General features: G+C 48.7%; 2 protein-coding genes across 2 annotated transcripts in view; both read right to left on the reverse strand.

Moving 5' to 3' along the window:
• LOC128360906 (NACHT, LRR and PYD domains-containing protein 14-like) overlaps positions 1–22,782 on the reverse strand; it is a 423,000-nt gene that overhangs the window by 96,910 nt on the left and 303,308 nt on the right. The gene's annotated exons all lie outside the window — the stretch shown is intronic.
• capn5a (calpain 5a) overlaps positions 1–22,782 on the reverse strand; it is a 138,082-nt gene that overhangs the window by 16,381 nt on the left and 98,919 nt on the right. The window lies entirely within an intron of this gene.

Here is a 22,782-nt window from a genome sequence, read left to right on the forward strand (position 1 = left end):
GATATTATTGGACGATATTGGTCGATCAATCACAGATATATATCCGTGTCTTTGTAGATGTGACCCAATACACACTGATATTTAAAAAAAAGAGAGATAAAGCTTTATAGGCAGCATTTCATTTATATTTGGTGGCAAAAGTCCTCCCATTCTGTACTTAAGTAGAAATAAAGATGCTTGTGTAGAAAAAGACTCTGGTAAAAGTAGAAATACTGATTCAACTCCTTTACGCAAGTAAAAGTAAGAAAGTGTCAGAAGTGAAAAATAAAAATTTAGTAAATTATAGTTTTTTTTACTATCAGTGATGCACAATGGGCCCTAGTTTAACGATCTACCTTTAGGGTGTGTGTCCAACTCCACATTTTCTACTTTAATGGCAGACAAATTGTCAAAGGACTTTTGCTGAAATTAAAGTTTGCTGATGAGCTGCTAACCCGACATTTAATTCATAAAGTATGGAGGTGTGTGTGATTCTACTGGTGTCATCAGCTGATTTCATAAACAGTGAACGGCTGTGTGTAATGGCACTGCGCTCTGTTCAGCATCTCAGACGCTTTAGATGCATCAACATATCAGTCCTTCAGTATCACCAGCTGTGGATAATAGACACTGTAAGAATCGCCCACATTCATTAACAGATCAATCCAGATGTTTTAACCACAGATGTTCAGACGCTTTTCTTGATGATAAAACAGTAAAGTGGCAGCGGAGCGTCTTTCCTCCAGAAGCAGACGTAGTTCTGACTCATTCTCCACAAAAACACCAACATCTCACTCTGTGCTGCATATTTTCACGTCTCCTGTGAATTCACTGTGTCACTCTCCAAGGTGCTGAAACCCCCCCACAAACAAACAGAGTAGTGGACGGCTGATTCTCATTTGATCTCTTATTTAATAAATTAATTCTGATGAATATTATGACTAAAAATGATGACATTTCTTTAAATATGTAGATGTATTAGGCTTCTTTTATTTCTATTGTTTGTATGTTTGCCTGTCTCTATGTGTGTAACAGGCAGTGTGTACACTCATTGTGCACATGCCTGTTAAAATATGACGATACGCCCTTAAAATAACAGTGAAATATGCGTCAGTGACTTCACAAAAATAGCAACACGCCAACAATGTGCCTGACCGCACCTCACTGTGAGATCAACACTTCTCATGGGTGCACATGCATTTACTATTTAGACAACGTGGGAGCAGGGTGAGAAACTAACAAAGATGTGCCGTGGCCCCCGTCCGCCCGTCCGATAAGGCCCAATGGCTCTTTTTGATAACACGGTGAGATGAAACAAGTTCTCGGCACATAAAATACGATACTTTTCCTCTTTCGTTAACAACCTGCACAGAAAAAAAAATCACTGGACACAATCTAGTTTTGCTGCAAGCCAAATTTCAGACAGATTATAAATATTAGGGATTTCAGCGTTAAAGCGTTAATCACAATGCAATGTATAACTATTAAACTGTGGTAAAGCGGACCCCCATACCACAATATGTTCTAAAAATACAAAGTTTACTTAAGTATAGGATCTGAATACCTCCATCACTGAGTGTCATTGTGCACATTCCAGTCCTCCACAAATAGATTTGTTTTATTGTTCTTTTATCTCTATCTATTCTTCTTCTATTTTCTCTTTAACTCTATCTGTCTCCATGCAGGAAACCAAAATATCACTCATTAACAGATAGAACTGGCGCCAACCCAACTCATACATTTCAGTTGTTTCAGTTTTGACTTGACAACATTGTAGTATTTCTGGCAATTCTACTGAAGCTTTTTATTGTTTGAAGAACTTCACACCCACTTAAAAAACATTCTGTATGTTCAGCTGACCGTGACTTCTGATCACATGGTGGATTTCAGGTGTTACTCTCAACTACGCATTTCCTCTGACTTCAGACTACGCAGTTTTTGAACTTTATTCTATTGAAGTTTCCACTATTTGCTGCAGTCTACAATTACTACATTATTACAACTGCTAAGACATAAAGTGGTTTACTTCTTCATGTAACAGCAGTTTGTTGAGAAGGTATCATAATGCTCATTACAATGGAAACACCAATGTCAGAAAATTACTGTGGAGGAAATCTAAAAATCTCTCTATACATATTACTAAAGAGAAAATTAATTATCCCAATAATTGATTAATTTAATGGCATTTTAAGCAAAAATGCCACATTTAGTGGCGGTGTTTAGCTCAGTGGGTAGAGCACTCGCCCCATGTGTTGAGGCTACAGTCCTCACTGCGCCGAGCGGCCCTATCCTGCGTGTCATTCCCCCCTCTCTGCCTCCAGTTTCCTGTCTCTCTCTACTTGTCTGTCCATTAAAGGCAAAAAACCCCAAACAATATTTAAAAAAATGCCACATTTAAGCTAGTTTCAGTCCTCCAATATGACGATTTCACACTTTGTCATACATGTGTCAAACAGACCAGTCAGTCAGAGTTACAAACATCAGTACTGTGAGTGCAGGGACACCCAAGGGTGACCTGCTGAGCCCTCTTCACCTATGACTGTGTGGCCTCTGAGTCCAACACCAGCATTATAAAGTTTGCGGACGACACCAGCTGTCATAAGACTGATCAGGCAGCGTATATGTAGATGAGAGGTGGCAGGACTGTTGGCCTGCTGCCAGGAAAATAATCTCTCCTTAAATACAGACAAGACAAAGGAGACTGAGTTCCTCGACACCCACATCAGCGAGGACTTCACCCTGTTTCACCACACTGTATTTCTTGAGAAGGCCAAGTTTGGCGTGCCAACCAAAACCCTCAACAACTTCTACAGGTGCATTGTTCGAGAGTGTCATCACCAGCTCCATCACATCACAGAGTGGTACGGAAACGGAACAGGTGAGGACAGGAAGGCTCTCCAGCGATAAAGACCATCTATGGAGCACCCTAACCCTAACCCAGCCTTCCCATCACTACAGGGCATTTACACCACCAGGGTCATCAGGAAGGCTCATAGCATCATTAAGGAAAACCACACACACAGTCTCTTTACACTCCTGCTGTCAAATCAAGGACGACAAGACTCACAAACAGTTTCTATCCACAGGCTGCAGGCTCCTGAACAACACAACACACTAATCACTGCACTCCCCACTCCAGCATCCCCACTGACACTATGTAAGTCAACTCAGGTTTTTGGCACTTCACTTTTCATCTAACTTAATTTTCTTCTTCTTAGTTTAACTTTAATTTTTATTATTGGTGTGTTCATATTTTTCTCCATGTGTTTGTTGAGTGTAAGGAGAGCAGCAAAGTAAGAATTTCATTGCATTGTTTCCGTCTTGAACCTCCGTGTTTTTACTACATATATGACAATAAACATCTTGAATTTAATCTGAACTTATTTGGCATTTTGACTGTTGGTTGAACAAAATAAGACGTCACAGTTGTTTTTCCACTTTCTGATATTTTATAGACCGAGCGATTCATCGAGAAAATACTCGTAATACTACAATAGTTAAAAATTAATAATATTTGCAGCTCTAGATATTACATTCACATTACGATTCACACTATTTGATGACTCTCAGAGGCACAGGAGTAGAGAGTTGTCTGCATTATTTATTTAATTTCACACATTCTTTGAGTCTGGTTCTGAGGTTTCTTCCTGTTAAAAGGGAGCTTTTTCTTGCCACTGTCGCCAAGTGCTTCCTCATGTGGGAATGCTGGGTGTCTTTAAAGTTACAACCTGAAGAGTTCGGTTTAGAAACCTGCTCTAAGTGTAAAGAGCCTTGAGATGACTTTGTTGTGATTTGACGCTATAGAAATGAAGATTGATGAGGATGATGCTCACGTGTACGGTCATCTCTCCTTTTTTGTCTTAGACATAATTGTATAGTTGCCTCTGCCCACTATTATAAACTGATGAATGTTTAGATTTGTCTGCACAATAGACAGGGCAGGTTAGTGTTTTTAACACTCAACACAAAGGTGATATTGACGCATGAATGACAGTTCGCTGTGCTTCAGTTAAACCTGTTCTTGGCATTGAGTCACCTGTCTTATGATTGTTTTCATTACCTATGCCGCCAATATGCATAACCAATTACATGCTGTGTGTGTTAAGCATGTTGTAATCTCCCCCAAAATTAATTTGGCTCAAATCCAAGCTTTGAAATAACACAACTTAAACAGCTCTGCAGTCAGAAGCCCAAAGGTGGCTCACTAAAGAAGGGACCATCTAAACAAGTTGAAAACCACTTTTCACGCTGAACACTTCAACTTCACCTCTCAACCTCACTTGGACTTTAAAAAAATAAAAAGGTATTGGTTTTAGAATTTATGTAGAAAAATGAAGAGACCGGACCAGTCGGATTTGTCCCCTCACATACAGTACACCTCACCCCACCCTGTGGAAACGTCATCCATGATGTCAGAGAAGTCTGGCTTGTTTTTGGACTCTTCTCTCCTACTTCGTTTAAATAGCGGCACAGAGTGGACAGGTGTCACATATTTGCCTGGAAGCTTTTTAAACACATCAGAGGAAATATCTCACCTGTCAGGCACAGCGGAGAATAAAACTACAAAAGATCTACATAAACGGATCTACAGATATTTTTGTTTATGATCAAATTTCACCCATCCAACTGAAGATCTACAGGTAAGCTAAAGCAATATATTACATTATTCTCTATTCTTTAATGACTTCTGGAAGAATGCCTACATGTTAGGCATGTAATCAATGCAATATACCTTTTTTCAAAAATTGCATTTAGGTTTATTATTTATATATATATAAGTTAAAGTTAAAATATTATATAATCAAGTATATTATTAGTAATTAATAATTATTAAGAGAGTTTTATGTGAATAGAAATATGTGTCACAAGACATTGAATTTGACTCATGAATACTTGAATTGTTATTGAAATATACATAATTTGAATTGAAAAATCAAATGATGTATAAAAGTTTAAAAGTTGTTTTCAATTTTTAAAATATTAGATAATTAAGTAAGTAATTATTAAGAGTGTTTCATACAGTATGGGCAGAAATATGAGTCACCAGAAACGGAATTTGAATGATTCTCAAGTTGAGAAATTGAACTTCACTTTACAGTGAAACATGTTTCTGCACACTGTTTCAGTCACATTAAGAATATTTAAGTATGTTGAGTAAAATTTATGATGATAAATATAATTTCATCCAAATTATAATTATAACATTCTTTTTTAAAATCACAGTAAACTCAGACTTGTGCTTGGTGTGAGGGGGAATAAATGCATTTTTATTTATTGATTAAAATATCCTTTGACATTTAATTATAATGTATATACATAACAAAGTCATTATCCACATTGATGATATATCAATGATTCATAATTTTATGAAAGATTTTGATTTTCCAGTGGTACACCATGTGACCAGAGAGAATGAAATAAAGATTTCTTTAGTAACATTTAAGTTCTCCTGTACTACACCTTTGAGTATTTTGTTTCATAAAATATTTCACCTGGAAACATTCTCTGACCAGACAATGAACTGACTCATTATGTTATTGTATTCAATGGAAGGATCTTCAGCCATGGAAAACAGACTGGTCCTCACTGTCCTATTTATGATGCTGTCATGGATGGTTGTGAGCACAGCACCAACAGGAACAGCAACATCAGTAGTAACCACCACTAGAGCAGCAGCAACAACCAGTGCAACAGCAAAAACAACCAATAGAGCAGCAACAAATGAAGAAACAAAAACCACTACAGCAGCAGAAACAATCCCTGCAGTAGCAACAACTGAAGAAGCAACAACATCTGTAGCAGCAGCAACTACCACTGTAGCAGCAGCAACTACCCCTACAGCAGCAGCAACAACCACTGCAGCAGCAGAAACAACAACTGCAGAAGCAACAACTGAAGAAGCATCAACCACTACAGCAAAAGCAACAACCACTGCAGTTGCAACAACCACTGCAGGAGCAGAAACTACCACTAAAGCAGCAGAAATTACCACTACAGCAGCAGAAACAATCACTGCAGTAGCAACAACTGAAGAAGCAACAACCACTACAGTGGCAGCAACAACCACTGCAGTAGCAAAAACTGTAGAAGCAACAACCACTACAGCAGCAGCAACAACTACTGCAGTGGCAACAACCACTGCAGCAGCAGAAACTACCACAAAAGCAGCAGAAACTACCACTACAGGAGCAGCGACAACCACTACAGCAGCAGAAACTACCACTACAGCAGCAGAAACAACCACTGTAGCAGCAGCAACAACTAAAGCAGAAGCAACAACCACTGCAGCAGCAGCAATAACCACTGCAGTTGCAACAACTGAAGAAACAACAACCACTACAGCAGCAGAAACAACAACTACAGGAGCACAAACAACCACTGCAGTAGCAACAACTGAAGGAGCAACAACCTCTGCAGCAGTAGCAACAACCACTGCAGCCGAAACACCCACTGCATTTGCAACAACTGAAGAAGCAACAACCACTAGAGCAGCAGAAACGACCACTGCACCCGAAACAACCCCTGCAGTAGCAACAACTGAAGAAGCAACAACCTCTGTAGCAGCAGCAACTACCACTACAGCAGCAGCAACAACCACTGCAGTGGCAGAAACAAGCATTGCACCCGAAACAACCCCTGCAGTAGCAACAACTGAAGAAGCAATAACCACTGTAGCAGCAGCAACAACCACTACATCAGCAGCAACAACCACTGCAGTAGCAACAACAACTACTGCAGTGGCAACAACAACTGTAGCAGCAGAAACAACCACTATAGCAGCAGCAACTACCACTGTAGCAGCAGAAACAACTACTGCAGTTGCAACAACAACTGAAGCAGCAGCAATTACCACTGTAGCAGCAGAAACAACAACTGCGGTAGCAACAACTGAAGAAGCAACAACTTCTGTAGCAGCAGCAACAACTACTGCAGAGGCAACAACTGAAGAGGCAACAACCACTGCAGCGGCAACAACCACTGAAGCGGCAACAACCACTGAAGTGGTAACAACCTCTGAATCGGCAGCAACAACCACTGAAGGGGCAAAAACAACTGCAGCAGCAACAACCACTGAAACGCCAACAACCACTGCCGTGGCAACAACCACTGCAGCTGCAACAACCACTGCAGCAGCAACAACCACTGAAGAGGCAACAACCACTGAAGGGGCAACAACCAGTGCAGCGGCAACAACCAGTGCAGCGGCAACAACCACTGCAGGAGCAACAACCACTGAAGAGGCAACAACCACTGAAGATGCAACAACCACTGCAGCAGCAACAACCACTGAAGCAGCAACAACCACTGAAGCGGCAACAACCACAGAAGCTGCAACAACCACAGCAGCAGCAACAACCACTGCAGCAGCAACAACCAGAGCAGCGGCAACAACCACTGAAGCGGCAACCACCACTGCAGGGGCAACAACCACTGAAGCGGCAACAACCACTGCAGCAGCAACAACCACTAAAGCGGCAACAACCACTGAAGCAGCAACAACCACTGCAGCTGCAACAACCACTGCAGCGGCAACAACCACTGAAGCGGCAACAACCACTACAGCAGCAACAACCACAGCAGCAGCAACAACAACTGAAACGGCTACAACCACTGCAGAGGCAACAACCACAGATGCGGCAACAACCACTGAAGCGGCAACAACCACTGAAGCAGCAACAACCACTGAAGCAACAACAACCACTGAAGCAGCAACAACCACTGAAGCAGCAACAACCACTGCAGCAGCAACAACCACTGAAGCGGTAACAACCACTGCAGCGGCAACAACCACTGAAGCTGCAACAACCACTGCAGCGGCAACAACCACTGCAGCAGCAACAACCACTGAAGCAGCAACAACCACTGCAGCAGCAACAACCACTGCAGCGGCAACAACCACTGAATCAGCAACAACCACTGAAGTGGCAACAACCACTGCAGCAGCAACAACCACTACAGCGGCAACAACCACTGCAGCAGCAACAACCACTGAAGCGGCAAAAACCACTGCAGCAGCAACAACCACACCAGCGGTAACAACCACTGAAGCAGCAACAACCACTGCAGCAGCAATAACCACTGAAGCAGCAACAACCACTGAAGCAGCAACAACCACTGCAGCAGCAACCACCACTGAAGGGGTAACAACCACTGCAGCAGCAACACCCACAGCAGCAGCAACAACCACTGAAGAGGCAACAACCACTGAAGCAGCAACAACCACTGAAGCAGCAACAACCACAGCAGCAGCAACAACAACTGAAACGCCAACAACCACTGCCCCGGCAACAACCACTGCCCCGGCAACAACCACTGCCCCGGCAACAACAACTGTAGCGGCAACAACCACTGAAGTGGCAACAACCACTGAAGCGGCAACAACCACAGCAGCAGCAACAACCACTGAAGCAGCAACAACCACTGCAGCAGCAACAACCACTGAAGTGGTAACAACCACTGAATCAGCAACAACCACTGAAGCAGCAACAACCACTACAGCAACAACAACCACTACAGCAACAACAACCACAGCGGCAGCAACAACAACTGAAGCGGCAACAACCACTGAAGCGGCAACAACCACTGAAGCGGCAACAACCACTGCAGCAACAACAACCACTGAAGCGGCAACAACCACTGAAGCGGTAACAACCACTGAATCAGCAGCAACCACTGAAGCGGCAACAACCACTGCAGCAACAACAACCACTGAAGCGGCAACAACCACTGCAGAGGCAACAACCACTGAAGCGGTAACAACCACTGAATCAGCAACAACCACTGAAGCTGCAACAACCACTGCAGCAGCAACAACCACTACAGCAGCAACAACCACTGAAGCGGCAACAACCACTGAATCAGCAACAACCACTGAAGCGGCAACAACCACTGCAGCAGCAACAACCACTACAGCAACAACAACCACTGAAGCGGCAACAACCACTGCAGCAGCAACAACCACTGAAGCGGCAACAACCACTGCAGCAGCAACAACCACACCAGCGGTAACAACCACACCAGCGGCAACAACCACAGAAGCGGCAACAACCACAGCAGCGGAAACAACCACCGAAGCGGCAACCACCACTGCAGGGGCAACAACCACTGAAGCGGCAACAACCACTGCAGCAGCAACAACCACTGAAGCGGCAACAACCACTGCAGCTGCAACAACCACTGCAGAGGCAACAACCACTGAAGCGGCAATAACCACTGATGCAGCAACAACCACTGCAGAGGCAACAACCACTGAAGCGGTAACAACCACTGAATCAGCAACAACCACTACAGCAGCAACAACCACTGAAGAGGCAACAACCACTGCAGCAGCAACAACCACAGCAGCAGCAACAACAACTGAAGCGGCAACAACCACTGAAGCGGCAACAACCACTGAAGCGGCAACAACCACTGAAGCAGCAACAACCACTGCAGCGGTAACAACAACTGAAGCGGCAACAACAACTGAAGCGGCAACAACCACTGCAGCAGCAACAACAACTGCAGAAGCAGCAACAACCACTAAAGCAGCAACAACCACTGAAGCTGCAACAACCACTGGAGCTGCAACAACCACTGAAGCGGTAACAACCACTGAATCAGCAACAACCACTACAGCAGCAACAACCACTGAAGCGGCCACAACCACAGCAACAACCACTGAAGCGGCAACAACCACTGAAGCGGCAACAACCACTGAAGCAGCAACAACCACTGCAGCGGTAACAACAACTGAAGCGGCAACAACAACTGAAGCGGCAACAACCACTGCAGCAGCAACAACGACCCCAGCAGCAACAACCACAGAAGCAGCAACAACCACACCAGCGGTAACAACAACTGAAGCGGAAACAACCACTGCAGCAGCAACAACCACTACAGCAGCAACAACCACAGGAGCAGCAACAACCACTGAAGCAGCAACAACCACAGCAGCAGCAACAACCACTGAAGCTGCAACAACCACTGAAGCAGCAACAACCACTGCAGCAGCAACAACAACTGCAGCAGCAACAACAACTGAAGCGGCAGCAACAACCACTAAAGCAGCAACAACCACTGAAGCTGCAACAACCACTGCAGCTGCAACAACCACTGAAGCGGTAACAACCACTGAATCAGCAACAACCACTACAGCAGCAACAACCACTGAAGAGGCAACAACCACTGAATCAGCAACAACCACAGCAGCAGCAACAACAACTGAAGCAGCATCAACCACTGAAGCGGCAACAACCACTGAAGCTGCAACAACCACTGAAGCGGCAACAACCACTGCAGCGGCAACAACCACTGCAGCGGCAACAACCACTGCAGCAGCAACAACCACTGAAGCAGCAACAACCACTGAAGCAGCAACAACCACTGAAGCAGCAACAACCACTGAAACAGCAACAACCACTGCAGCAGCAACAACCACTGAAGCTGCAACAACCACTGCAGCAACAACAACCACTGAAGCGGAAACAACCACTGCAGAAGCAACAACCACTGCAGCAGCAACAACCACTGAAGCGGCAACAACCACTGCAGCAGCAACAACCACTACAGCAGCAACAACCACACCAGCAGTAACAACAACTGAAGCGGCAACAACCACTGAAGCGGCAACAACCACTGAAGCTGCAACAACCACTGAAGCGGCAACAACCACAGCAGCGGCAACAACCACTGCAGCGGCAACAACCACTGCAGCAGCAACAACCACTGAAGCAGCAACAACCACTGAAGCAGCAACAACCACTGAAGCAGCAACAACCACTGAAACAGCAACAACCACTGCAGCAGCAACAACCACTGAAGCTGCAACAACCACTGCAGCAACAACAACCACTGAAGCGGAAACAACCACTGCAGAAGCAACAACCACTGATGCGGTAACAACCACTGAATCAGCAACAACCACTGAAGCAGCAACAACCACTGCAGCAGCAACAACCACTACAGCAGCAACAACCACTGAAGCGGCAACAACCACTGAATCAGCAACAACCACTGAAGCGGCAACAACCACTGCAGCAGCAACAACCACTACAGCAGCAACAACCACTGAAGCGGCAACAACCACTGCAGCAGCAACAACCACTGAAGCGGCAACAACCACTGCAGCAGCAACAACCACTACAGCAGCAACAACCACTGAAGCGGCAACAACCACTGAATCAGCAACAACCACTGAAGCGGCAACAACCACTGCAGCAGCAACAACCACTACAGCAGCAACAACCACTGAAGCGGCAACAACCACTGCAGCAGCAACAACCACTGAAGCGGCAACAACCACTGCAGCAGCAACAACCACACCAGCGGTAACAACCACACCAGCGGCAACAACCACAGAAGCGGCAACAACCACAGCAGCGGCAACAACCACCGAAGCGGCAACCACCACTGCAGGGGCAACAACCACTGAAGCGGCAACAACCACTGCAGCAGCAACAACCACTGAAGCGGCAACAACCACTGCAGCTGCAACAACCACTGCAGAGGCAACAACCACTGAAGCGGCAATAACCACTGATGCAGCAACAACCACTGCAGAGGCAACAACCACTGAAGCGGTAACAACCACTGAATCAGCAACAACCACTACAGCAGCAACAACCACTGAAGAGGCAACAACCACTGCAGCAGCAACAACCACAGCAGCAAAAACAACTGAAGCGGCAACAACCACTGAAGCGGCAACAACCACTGAAGCTGCAACAACCACTGCAGCGGTAACAACAACTGAAGCGGCAACAACAACTGAAGCGGCAACAACCACTGCAGCAGCAACAACCACTGAAGCGGCAACAACCACTGCAGCAGCAACAACCACTACAGCAGCAACAACCACAGGAGCAGCAACAACCACTGAAGCAGCAACAACCACAGCAGCAGCAACAACCACTGAAGCTGCAACAACCACTGGAGCAGCAACAACCACTGCAGCAGCAACAACAACTGCAGCAGCAACAACAACTGAAGCGGCAGCAACAACCACTAAAGCAGCAACAACCACTGAAGCTGCAACAACCACTGCAGCTGCAACAACCACTGAAGCGGTAACAACCACTGAATCAGCAACAACCACTACAGCAGCAACAACCACTGAAGCGGCCACAACCACAGCAACAACCACAGAAGCGGCAACAACCACTGAAGCGGCAACAACCACTGAAGCAGCAAAAACCACTGCAGCGATAACAACAACTGAAGCTGCAACAACAACTGAAGCGGCAACAACCACTGCAGCAGCAACAACGACCCCAGCAGCAACAACCACAGAAGCAGCAACAACCACACCAGCGGTAACAACAACTGAAGCGGCAACAACCACTGAAGCGGCAACAACCACTGCAGCAGCAACAACCACTACAGCAGCAACAACCACACCAGCAGTAACAACAACTGAAGCGGCAACAACCACTGCAGCAGCAACAACCACTGAAGCGGCAACAACCACTGCAGCAGCAACAACCACTACAGCAGCAACAACCACAGGAGCAGCAACAACCACTGAAGCAGCAACAACCACAGCAGCAGCAACAACCACTGAAGCTGCAACAACCACTGAAGCAGCAACAACCACTGCAGCAGCAACAACAACTGCAGCAGCAACAACAACTGAAGCGGCAGCAACAACCACTAAAGCAGCAACAACCACTGAAGCTGCAACAACCACTGCAGCTGCAACAACCACTGAAGCGGTAACAACCACTGAATCAGCAACAACCACTACAGCAGCAACAACCACTGAAGAGGCAACAACCACTGAATCAGCAACAACCACAGCAGCAGCAACAACAACTGAAGCGGCATCAACCACTGAAGCGGCAACAACCACTGAAGCTGCAACAACCACTGAAGCGGCAACAACCACTGCAGCGGCAACAACCACTGCAGCAGCAACAACCACTGAAGCAGCAACAACCACTGAAGCGGCAACAACCACTGAAGCAGCAACAACCACTGCAGCAGCAACAACCACTGAAGCTGCAACAACCACTGCAGCAACAACAACCACTGAAGCGGAAACAACCACTGCAGAGGCAACAACCACTGATGCGGTAACAACCACTGAAGCGGCAACAACCACTGAAGCAGCAACAACCACTGCAGCAGCAACAACCACTGAAGCTGCAACAACCACTGCAGCAACAACAACCACTGAAGCGGAAACAACCACTGCAGAGGCAACAACCACTGATGCGGTAACAACCACTGAAGCGGCAACAACCACTGAAGCAGCAACAACCACTGCAGCAGCAACAACCACTGAAGCTGCAACAACCACTGCAGCAACAACAACCACTGAAGCGGAAACAACCACTGCAGAGGCAACAACCACTGATGCGGTAACAACCACTGAATCAGCAACAACCACTGAAGCGGCAACAACCACTGCAGCAGCAACAACCACTACAGCAGCAACAACCACTGAAGCGGCAACAACCACTGAATCAGCAACAACCACTGAAGCGGCAACAACCACTGCAGCAGCAACAACCACTACAGAAGCAACAACCACTGAAGCGGCAACAACCACTGCAGCAGCAACAACCACTGAAGCGGCAACAACCACTGCAGCAGCAACAACCACACCAGCGGTAACAACCACACCAGCGGCAACAACCACTGCAGCAGCAACAACCACTGAAGCGGCAACAACCACTGAAGCAGCAACAACCACTGCAGCAGCAACAACCACTGAAGCTGCAACAACCACTGCAGCAACAACAACCACTGAAGCGGAAACAACCACTGCAGAGGCAACAACCACTGATGCGGTAACAACCACTGAATCAGCAACAACCACTGAAGATGCAACAACCACTGCAGCAGCAACAACCACTACAGCAGCAACAACCACTGAAGCGGCAACAACCACTGAATCAGCAACAACCACTGAAGCGGCAACAACCACTGCAGCAGCAACAACCACTACAGAAGCAACAACCACTGAAGCGGCAACAACCACTGCAGCAGCAACAACCACTGAAGCGGCAACAACCACTGCAGCAGCAACAACCACACCAGCGGTAACAACCACACCAGCGGCAACAACCACTGCAGCAGCAACAACCACACCAGCGGTAACAACCACTGCAGCAGCAACAACCACCGAAGCGGCAACAACCACTGCAGCAGCAACAACCACACCAGTGGTAACAACCACTGAAGCGGCAACAACCACTGCAGTAGCAACAACCACTGAAGCGGCAAAAACCACAGCAGCAGCAACAACAACTGAAACGCCAACAACCACTGCCCCGGCAACAACCACTGCAGCGGCAACAACCACTGAAGCGGCAACAACCACTGCAGCAGCAACAACGACCCCAGCAGCAACAACCACAGCAGGAGAAACAACCACAGAAGCAGCAACAACCACTGAAGCAGCAACAACCACTGAAGTGGCAACAACCACTGAATCGGCAATAACCACTGCAGCAACAACAACCACTGAAGTGTTAACAACCACTGAATCAGCAACAACCACTGCAGCAGCAACAACCACTGAAACGGCAACAACCACTGCCACGGCAACAACCACTGAAGCGGCAACAACCACTGCAGCAGCAACAACCACTGCAGCAGCAACAACCACTGAAGAGGCAACAACCACAGCAGCAGAAACAACCACAGAAGCAGCAACAACCACTAAAGCGGAAACAACAACTGAAGCGGCAACAACCACTGAAGCGGCAACAACCACTGCAGCAGCAACAACCACAGAAGCATCAACAACCACTGCAGCAGCAACAACCACTGCAGCAGCAACAACCACTGAAGCAGCAACAACCACTGCAGCAGCAACAACCACTGCAGCAGCAACAACCACTGAAGCGGCAACAACCACTGCAGCAGCAACAACCACTACAGCAGCAACAACCACTAAAGCGGCAACAACCACTGCAGCAGCAACAACCACTACAGCAGCAACAACCACTGAAGCGGCAACAACCACTGAATCAGCAACAACCACTGAAGCGGCAACAACCACTGCAGCAGCAACAACCACTACAGCAGCAACAACCACTGAAGCGGCAACAACCACTGCAGCAGCAACAACCACTGAAGCGGCAACAACCACTGCAGCAGCAACAACCACTACAGCAGCAACAACCACTGAAGCGGCAACAACCACTGAATCAGCAACAACCACTGAAGCGGCAACAACCACTGCAGCAGCAACAACCACTACAGCAGCAACAACCACTGAAGCGGCAACAACCACTGCAGCAGCAACAACCACTGAAGCGGCAACAACCACTGCAGCAGCAACAACCACACCAGCGGTAACAACCACACCAGCGGCAACAACCACAGAAGCGGCAACAACCACAGCAGCGGCAACAACCACCGAAGCGGCAACCACCACTGCAGGGGCAACAACCACTGAAGCGGCAACAACCACTGCAGCAGCAACAACCACTGAAGCGGCAACAACCACTGCAGCTGCAACAACCACTGCAGAGGCAACAACCACTGAAGCGGCAATAACCACTGATGCAGCAACAACCACTGCAGAGGCAACAACCACTGAAGCGGTAACAACCACTGAATCAGCAACAACCACTACAGCAGCAACAACCACTGAAGAGGCAACAACCACTGCAGCAGCAACAACCACAGCAGCAAAAACAACTGAAGCGGCAACAACCACTGAAGCGGCAACAACCACTGAAGCTGCAACAACCACTGCAGCGGTAACAACAACTGAAGCGGCAACAACAACTGAAGCGGCAACAACCACTGCAGCAGCAACAACCACTGAAGCGGCAACAACCACTGCAGCAGCAACAACCACTACAGCAGCAACAACCACAGGAGCAGCAACAACCACTGAAGCAGCAACAACCACAGCAGCAGCAACAACCACTGAAGCTGCAACAACCACTGAAGCAGCAACAACCACTGCAGCAGCAAAAACAACTGCAGCAGCAACAACAACTGAAGCGGCAGCAACAACCACTAAAGCAGCAACAACCACTGAAGCTGCAACAACCACTGCAGCTGCAACAACCACTGAAGCGGTAACAACCACTGAATCAGCAACAACCACTACAGCAGCAACAACCACTGAAGCGGCCACAACCACAGCAACAACCACAGAAGCGGCAACAACCACTGCAGCGGCAACAACCACTGAAGCAGCAAAAACCACTGCAGCGGTAACAACAACTGAAGCGGCAACAACAACTGAAGCGGCAACAACCACTGCAGCAGCAACAACGACCCCAGCAGCAACAACCACAGAAGCAGCAACAACCACACCAGCGGTAACAACAACTGAAGCGGCAACAACCACTGCAGCAGCAACAACCACTGAAGCGGCAACAACCACTGCAGCAGCAACAACCACTACAGCAGCAACAACCACACCAGCAGTAACAACAACTGAAGCGGCAACAACCACTGCAGCAGCAACAACCACTGAAGCGGCAACAACCACTGCAGCAGCAACAACCACTACAGCAGCAACAACCACAGGAGCAGCAACAACCACTGAAGCAGCAACAACCACAGCAGCAGCAACAACCACTGAAGCTGCAACAACCACTGAAGCAGCAACAACCACTGCAGCAGCAACAACAACTGCAGCAGCAACAACAACTGAAGCGGCAGCAACAACCACTAAAGCAGCAACAACCACTGAAGCTGCAACAACCACTGCAGCTGCAACAACCACTGAAGCGGTAACAACCACTGAATCAGCAACAACCACTACAGCAGCAACAACCACTGAAGAGGCAACAACCACTGAATCAGCAACAACCACAGCAGCAGCAACAACAACTGAAGCGGCATCAACCACTGAAGCGGCAACAACCACTGAAGCTGCAACAACCACTGAAGCGGCAACAACCACTGCAGCGGCAACAACCACTGCAGCAGCAACAACCACTGAAGCAGCAACAACCACTGAAGCGGCAACAACCACTGAAGCAGCAACAACCACTGCAGCAGCAACAACCACTGAAGCTGCAACAACCACTGCAGCAACAACAACCACTGAAGCGGAAACAACCACTGCAGAGGCAACAACCACTGATGCGGTAACAACCACTGAAGCGGCAACAACCACTGAAGCAGCAACAACCACTGCAGCAGCAACAACCACTGAAGCTGCAACAACCACTGCAGCAACAACAACCACTGAAGCGGAAACAACCACTGCAGAGGCAACAACCACTGATGCGGTAACAACCACTGAAGCGGCAAAAACCACTGAAGCAGCAACAACCACTGCAGCAGCAACAACCACTGAAGCTGCAACAACCACTGCAGCAACAACAACCACTGAAGCGGAAACAACCACTGCAGAGGCAACAACCACTGATGCGGTAACAACCACTGAATCAGCAACAACCACTGAAGCGGCAACAACCACTGCAGCAGCAACAACCACTACAGCAGCAACAACCACTGAAGCGGCAACAACCACTGAATCAGCAACAACCACTGAAGCGGCAACAACCACTGCAGCAGCAACAACCACTACAGAAGCAACAACCACTGAAGCGGCAACAACCACTGCAGCAGCAACAACCACTGAAGCGGCAACAACCACTGCAGCAGCAACAACCACACCAGCGGTAACAACCACACCAGCGGCAACAACCACTGCAGCAGCAACAACCACTGAAGCGGCAACAACCACTGAAGCAGCAACAACCACTGCAGCAGCAACAACCACTGAAGCTGCAACAACCACTGCAGCAACAACAACCACTGAAGCGGAAACAACCACTGCAGAGGCAACAACCACTGATGCGGTAACAACCACTGAATCAGCAACAACCACTGAAGATGCAACAACCACTGCAGCAGCAACAACCACTACAGCAGCAACAACCACTGAAGCGGCAACAACCACTGAATCAGCAACAACCACTGAAGCGGCAACAACCACTGCAGCAGCAACAACCACTACAGAAGCAACAACCACTGAAGCGGCAACAACCACTGCAGCAGCAACAACCACTGAAGCGGCAACAACCACTGCAGCAGCAACAACCACACCAGCGGTAACAACCACACCAGCGGCAACAACCACTGCAGCAGCAACAACCACACCAGCGGTAACAACCACTGCAGCAGCAACAACCACCGAAGCGGCAACAACCACTGCAGCAGCAACAACCACACCAGTGGTAACAACCACTGAAGCGGCAACAACCACTGCAGTAGCAACAACCACTGAAGCGGCAAAAACCACAGCAGCAGCAACAACAACTGAAACGCCAACAACCACTGCCCCGGCAACAACCACTGCAGCGGCAACAACCACTGAAGCGGCAACAACCACTGCAGCAGCAACAACGACCCCAGCAGCAACAACCACAGCAGGAGAAACAACCACAGAAGCAGCAACAACCACTGAAGCAGCAACAACCACTGAAGTGGCAACAACCACTGAATCGGCAATAACCACTGCAGCAACAACAACCACTGAAGTGTTAACAACCACTGAATCAGCAACAACCACTGCAGCAGCAACAACCACTGAAACGCCAACAACCACTGCCACGGCAACAACCACTGAAGCGGCAACAACCACTGCAGCAGCAACAACCACTGCAGCAGCAACAACCACTGAAGAGGCAACAACCACAGCAGCAGAAACAACCACAGAAGCAGCAACAACCACTAAAGCGGAAACAACAACTGAAGCGGCAACAACCACTGAAGCGGCAACAACCACTGCAGCAGCAACAACCACAGAAGCATCAACAACCACTGCAGCAGCAACAACCACTGCAGCAGCAACAACCACTGAAGCAGCAACAACCACTGCAGCAGCAACAACCACTGCAGCAGCAACAACCACTGAAGCAGCAACAACCACTGCAGCAGCAACAACCACTACAGCAGCAACAACCACTAAAGCGGCAACAACCACTGAAGCAGCAACAACCACAGAAGCAGCAACAACCACTGAAGCTGCAACAACCACTGAAGCAGCAACAACCACTGCAGCAGCAACAACCACTAAAGCGGCAACAACCACTGAAGCAGCAACAACCACAGCAGCAGCAACAACCACTGAAGCTGCAACAACAACTGAAGCGGCAGCAACAACCACTGAAGCAGCAACAACCACTGAAGCTGCAACAACCACTGCTGCTGCAACAACCACTGAAGCGGTAACAACCACTGAATCAGCAACAACGACTACAGCAGCAACAACCACTCAAGAGGCAACAACCACTGAAGCAGCAACAACAACTGAAGTGGCAACAACCACTGAAGTGGCAACAACCACAGCAGCAGACACAACCACTGAAGCAGCAACAACCACTGCAGCAGCAACAACCACTGAAGTGGTAACAACCACTGAATCAGCAACAACCACTGCAGCAGCAACAACCACTGAAACGCCAACAACCACTGCCGCGGCAACAACCACTGACGCGGCAACAACCACTGCAGCAGCAACAACCACTGAAGCGGCAACAACCACTGCAGCGGCAACAACCACTGCAGCAGCAACAACCACTGAAGATGCAACAACCACTGAAGTTGCAACAACCACTGCAGTAGCAACAACCACGCCAGCAGCAACAACCACAGCAGCAGCAACAACCACAGCAGCAGCAACAACCACAGAAGCGGTAACAACCACAGCAGCGGCAACAACCACTGAAGCAGCAACAACCACTGCAGCAGCAACAACCACTGAAGTGGTAACAACCACTGAATCAGCAACAACCACTGCAGCAGCAACAACCACTGAAACGCCAACAACCACTGCAGCAGCAACAACCACTGAAGCGGCAACAACCACTGCAGCAGCAACAACCACTGAAGATGCAACAACCACTGAAGTTGCAACAACCACTGCAGCAGCAACAACCACGCCAGCAGCAACAACCACAGCAGCAGCAACAACCACAGAAGCAGCAACAACCACAGAAGCGGCAACAACCACAGCAGCGGCAACAACCACTGAAGCGGCAACCACCACTGCAGGGGCAACAACCACTGAAGCGGCAACAACCACTGAAGCGGCAACCACCACTGCAGGGGCAACAACCACTGAAGCGGCAACAACCACTGCAGCAGCAACAACCACTGAAGCAGCAACAACCACTGCAGCTGCAACAACCACTGCAGAGGCAACAACCACTGAAGCGGCAACAACCACTGATGCAGCAACAACCACTGCAGAGGCAACAACCACTGAAGCGGTAACAACCACTGAATCAGCAACAACCACTACAGCAGCAACAACCACTGAAGAGGCAACAACCACTGAAGCTGCAACAACAACTGAAGCGGCAGCAACAACCACTGAAGCAGCAACAACCACTGAAGCTGCAACAACCACTGCTGCTGCAACAACCACTGAAGCGGTAACAACCACTGAATCAGCAACAACCACTACAGCAGCAACAACCACTGAAGAGGCAACAACCACTGAAGCAGCAACAACAACTGAAGTGGCAACAACCACTGAAGTGGCAACAACCACAGCAGCAGACACAACCACTGAAGCAGCAACAACCACTGCAGCAGCAACAACCACTGAAGTGGTAACAACCACTGAATCAGCAACAACCACTGCAGCAGCAACAACCACTGAAACGCCAACAACCACTGCCGCGGCAACAACCACTGACGCGGCAACAACCACTGCAGCAGCAACAACCACTGAAGCGGCAACAACCACTGCAGCGGCAACAACCACTGCAGCAGCAACAACCACTGAAGATGCAACAACCACTGAAGTTGCAACAACCACTGCAGTAGCAACAACCACGCCAGCAGCAACAACCACAGCAGCAGCAACAACCACAGCAGCAGCAACAACCACAGAAGCGGTAACAACCACAGCAGCGGCAACAACCACTGAAGCAGCAACAACCACTGCAGCAGCAACAACCACTGAAGTGGTAACAACCACTGAATCAGCAACAACCACTGCAGCAGCAACAACCACTGAAACGCCAACAACCACTGCAGCAGCAACAACCACTGAAGCGGCAACAACCACTGCAGCAGCAACAACCACTGAAGATGCAACAACCACTGAAGTTGCAACAACCACTGCAGCAGCAACAACCACGCCAGCAGCAACAACCACAGCAGCAGCAACAACCACAGAAGCAGCAACAACCACAGAAGCGGCAACAACCACAGCAGCGGCAACAACCACTGAAGCGGCAACCACCACTGCAGGGGCAACAACCACTGAAGCGGCAACAACCACTGAAGCGGCAACCACCACTGCAGGGGCAACAACCACTGAAGCGGCAACAACCACTGCAGCAGCAACAACCACTGAAGCAGCAACAACCACTGCAGCTGCAACAACCACTGCAGAGGCAACAACCACTGAAGCGGCAACAACCACTGATGCAGCAACAACCACTGCAGAGGCAACAACCACTGAAGCGGTAACAACCACTGAATCAGCAACAACCACTACAGCAGCAACAACCACTGAAGAGGCAACAACCACTGAAGCTGCAACAACAACTGAAGCGGCAGCAACAACCACTGAAGCAGCAACAACCACTGAAGCTGCAACAACCACTGCTGCTGCAACAACCACTGAAGCGGTAACAACCACTGAATCAGCAACAACCACTACAGCAGCAACAACCACTGAAGAGGCAACAACCACTGAAGCAGCAACAACAACTGAAGTGGCAACAACCACTGAAGTGGCAACAACCACAGCAGCAGACACAACCACTGAAGCAGCAACAACCACTGCAGCAGCAACAACCACTGAAGTGGTAACAACCACTGAATCAGCAACAACCACTGCAGCAGCAACAACCACTGAAACGCCAACAACCACTGCCGCGGCAACAACCACTGAAGCGGCAACAACCACTGCAGCAGCAACAACCACTGAAGCGGCAACAACCACTGCAGCGGCAACAACCACTGCAGCAGCAACAACCACTGAAGATGCAACAACCACTGAAGTTGCAACAACCACTGCAGTAGCAACAACCACGCCAGCAGCAACAACCACAGCAGCAGCAACAACCACAGCAGCAGCAACAACCACAGAAGCGGTAACAACCACAGCAGCAGCAACAACCACTGCAGCAGCAACAACCACTGAAGCGGCAACAACCACTGCAGCAGCAACAACCACTACAGCAGCAACAACCACAGGAGCAGCAACAACCACTGAAGCAGCAACAACCACAGCAGCAGCAACAACCACTGAAGCTGCAACAACCACTGAAGCAGCAACAACCACTGCAGCAGCAACAACCACTGAAGCTGCAACAACAACTGCAGCAGCAACAACCACAGCAGCAGCAACAACCACTGAAGCTGCAACAACCACAGCAGCAGCAACAACCACTGAAGCTGCAACAACCACTGAAGCAGCAACAACCACAGCAGCAGCAACAACCACTGAAGCTGCAACAACCACTGAAGCGGCAACAACCACTGCAGCAGCAACAACCACTACAGCAGCAACAACCAGAGGAGCAGCAACAACCACTGAAGCAGCAACAACCACTGAAGCAGCAACAACCACAGCAGCAGCAACAACCACTGAAGCTGCAACAACAACTGCAGCAGCAACAACAACTGAAGCGGCAGCAACAACCACTAAAGCAGCAACAACCACTGAAGCTGCAACAACCACTGCAGCTGCAACAACCACTGAAGCGGTAACAACCACTGAATCAGCAACAACCACTACAGCAGCAACAACAACTGAAGCGGCCACAACCACAGCAACAACCACAGAAGCGGCAACAACCACTGAAGCGGCAACAACCACTGAAGCAGCAACAACCACTGCAGCGGTAACAACAACTGAAGCGGCAACAACAA

This window comes from Scomber japonicus, chromosome 6, assembly GCF_027409825.1.
Source record: "Scomber japonicus isolate fScoJap1 chromosome 6, fScoJap1.pri, whole genome shotgun sequence".
NCBI classification, from domain to species: Eukaryota; Metazoa; Chordata; class Actinopteri; order Scombriformes; family Scombridae; genus Scomber; species Scomber japonicus.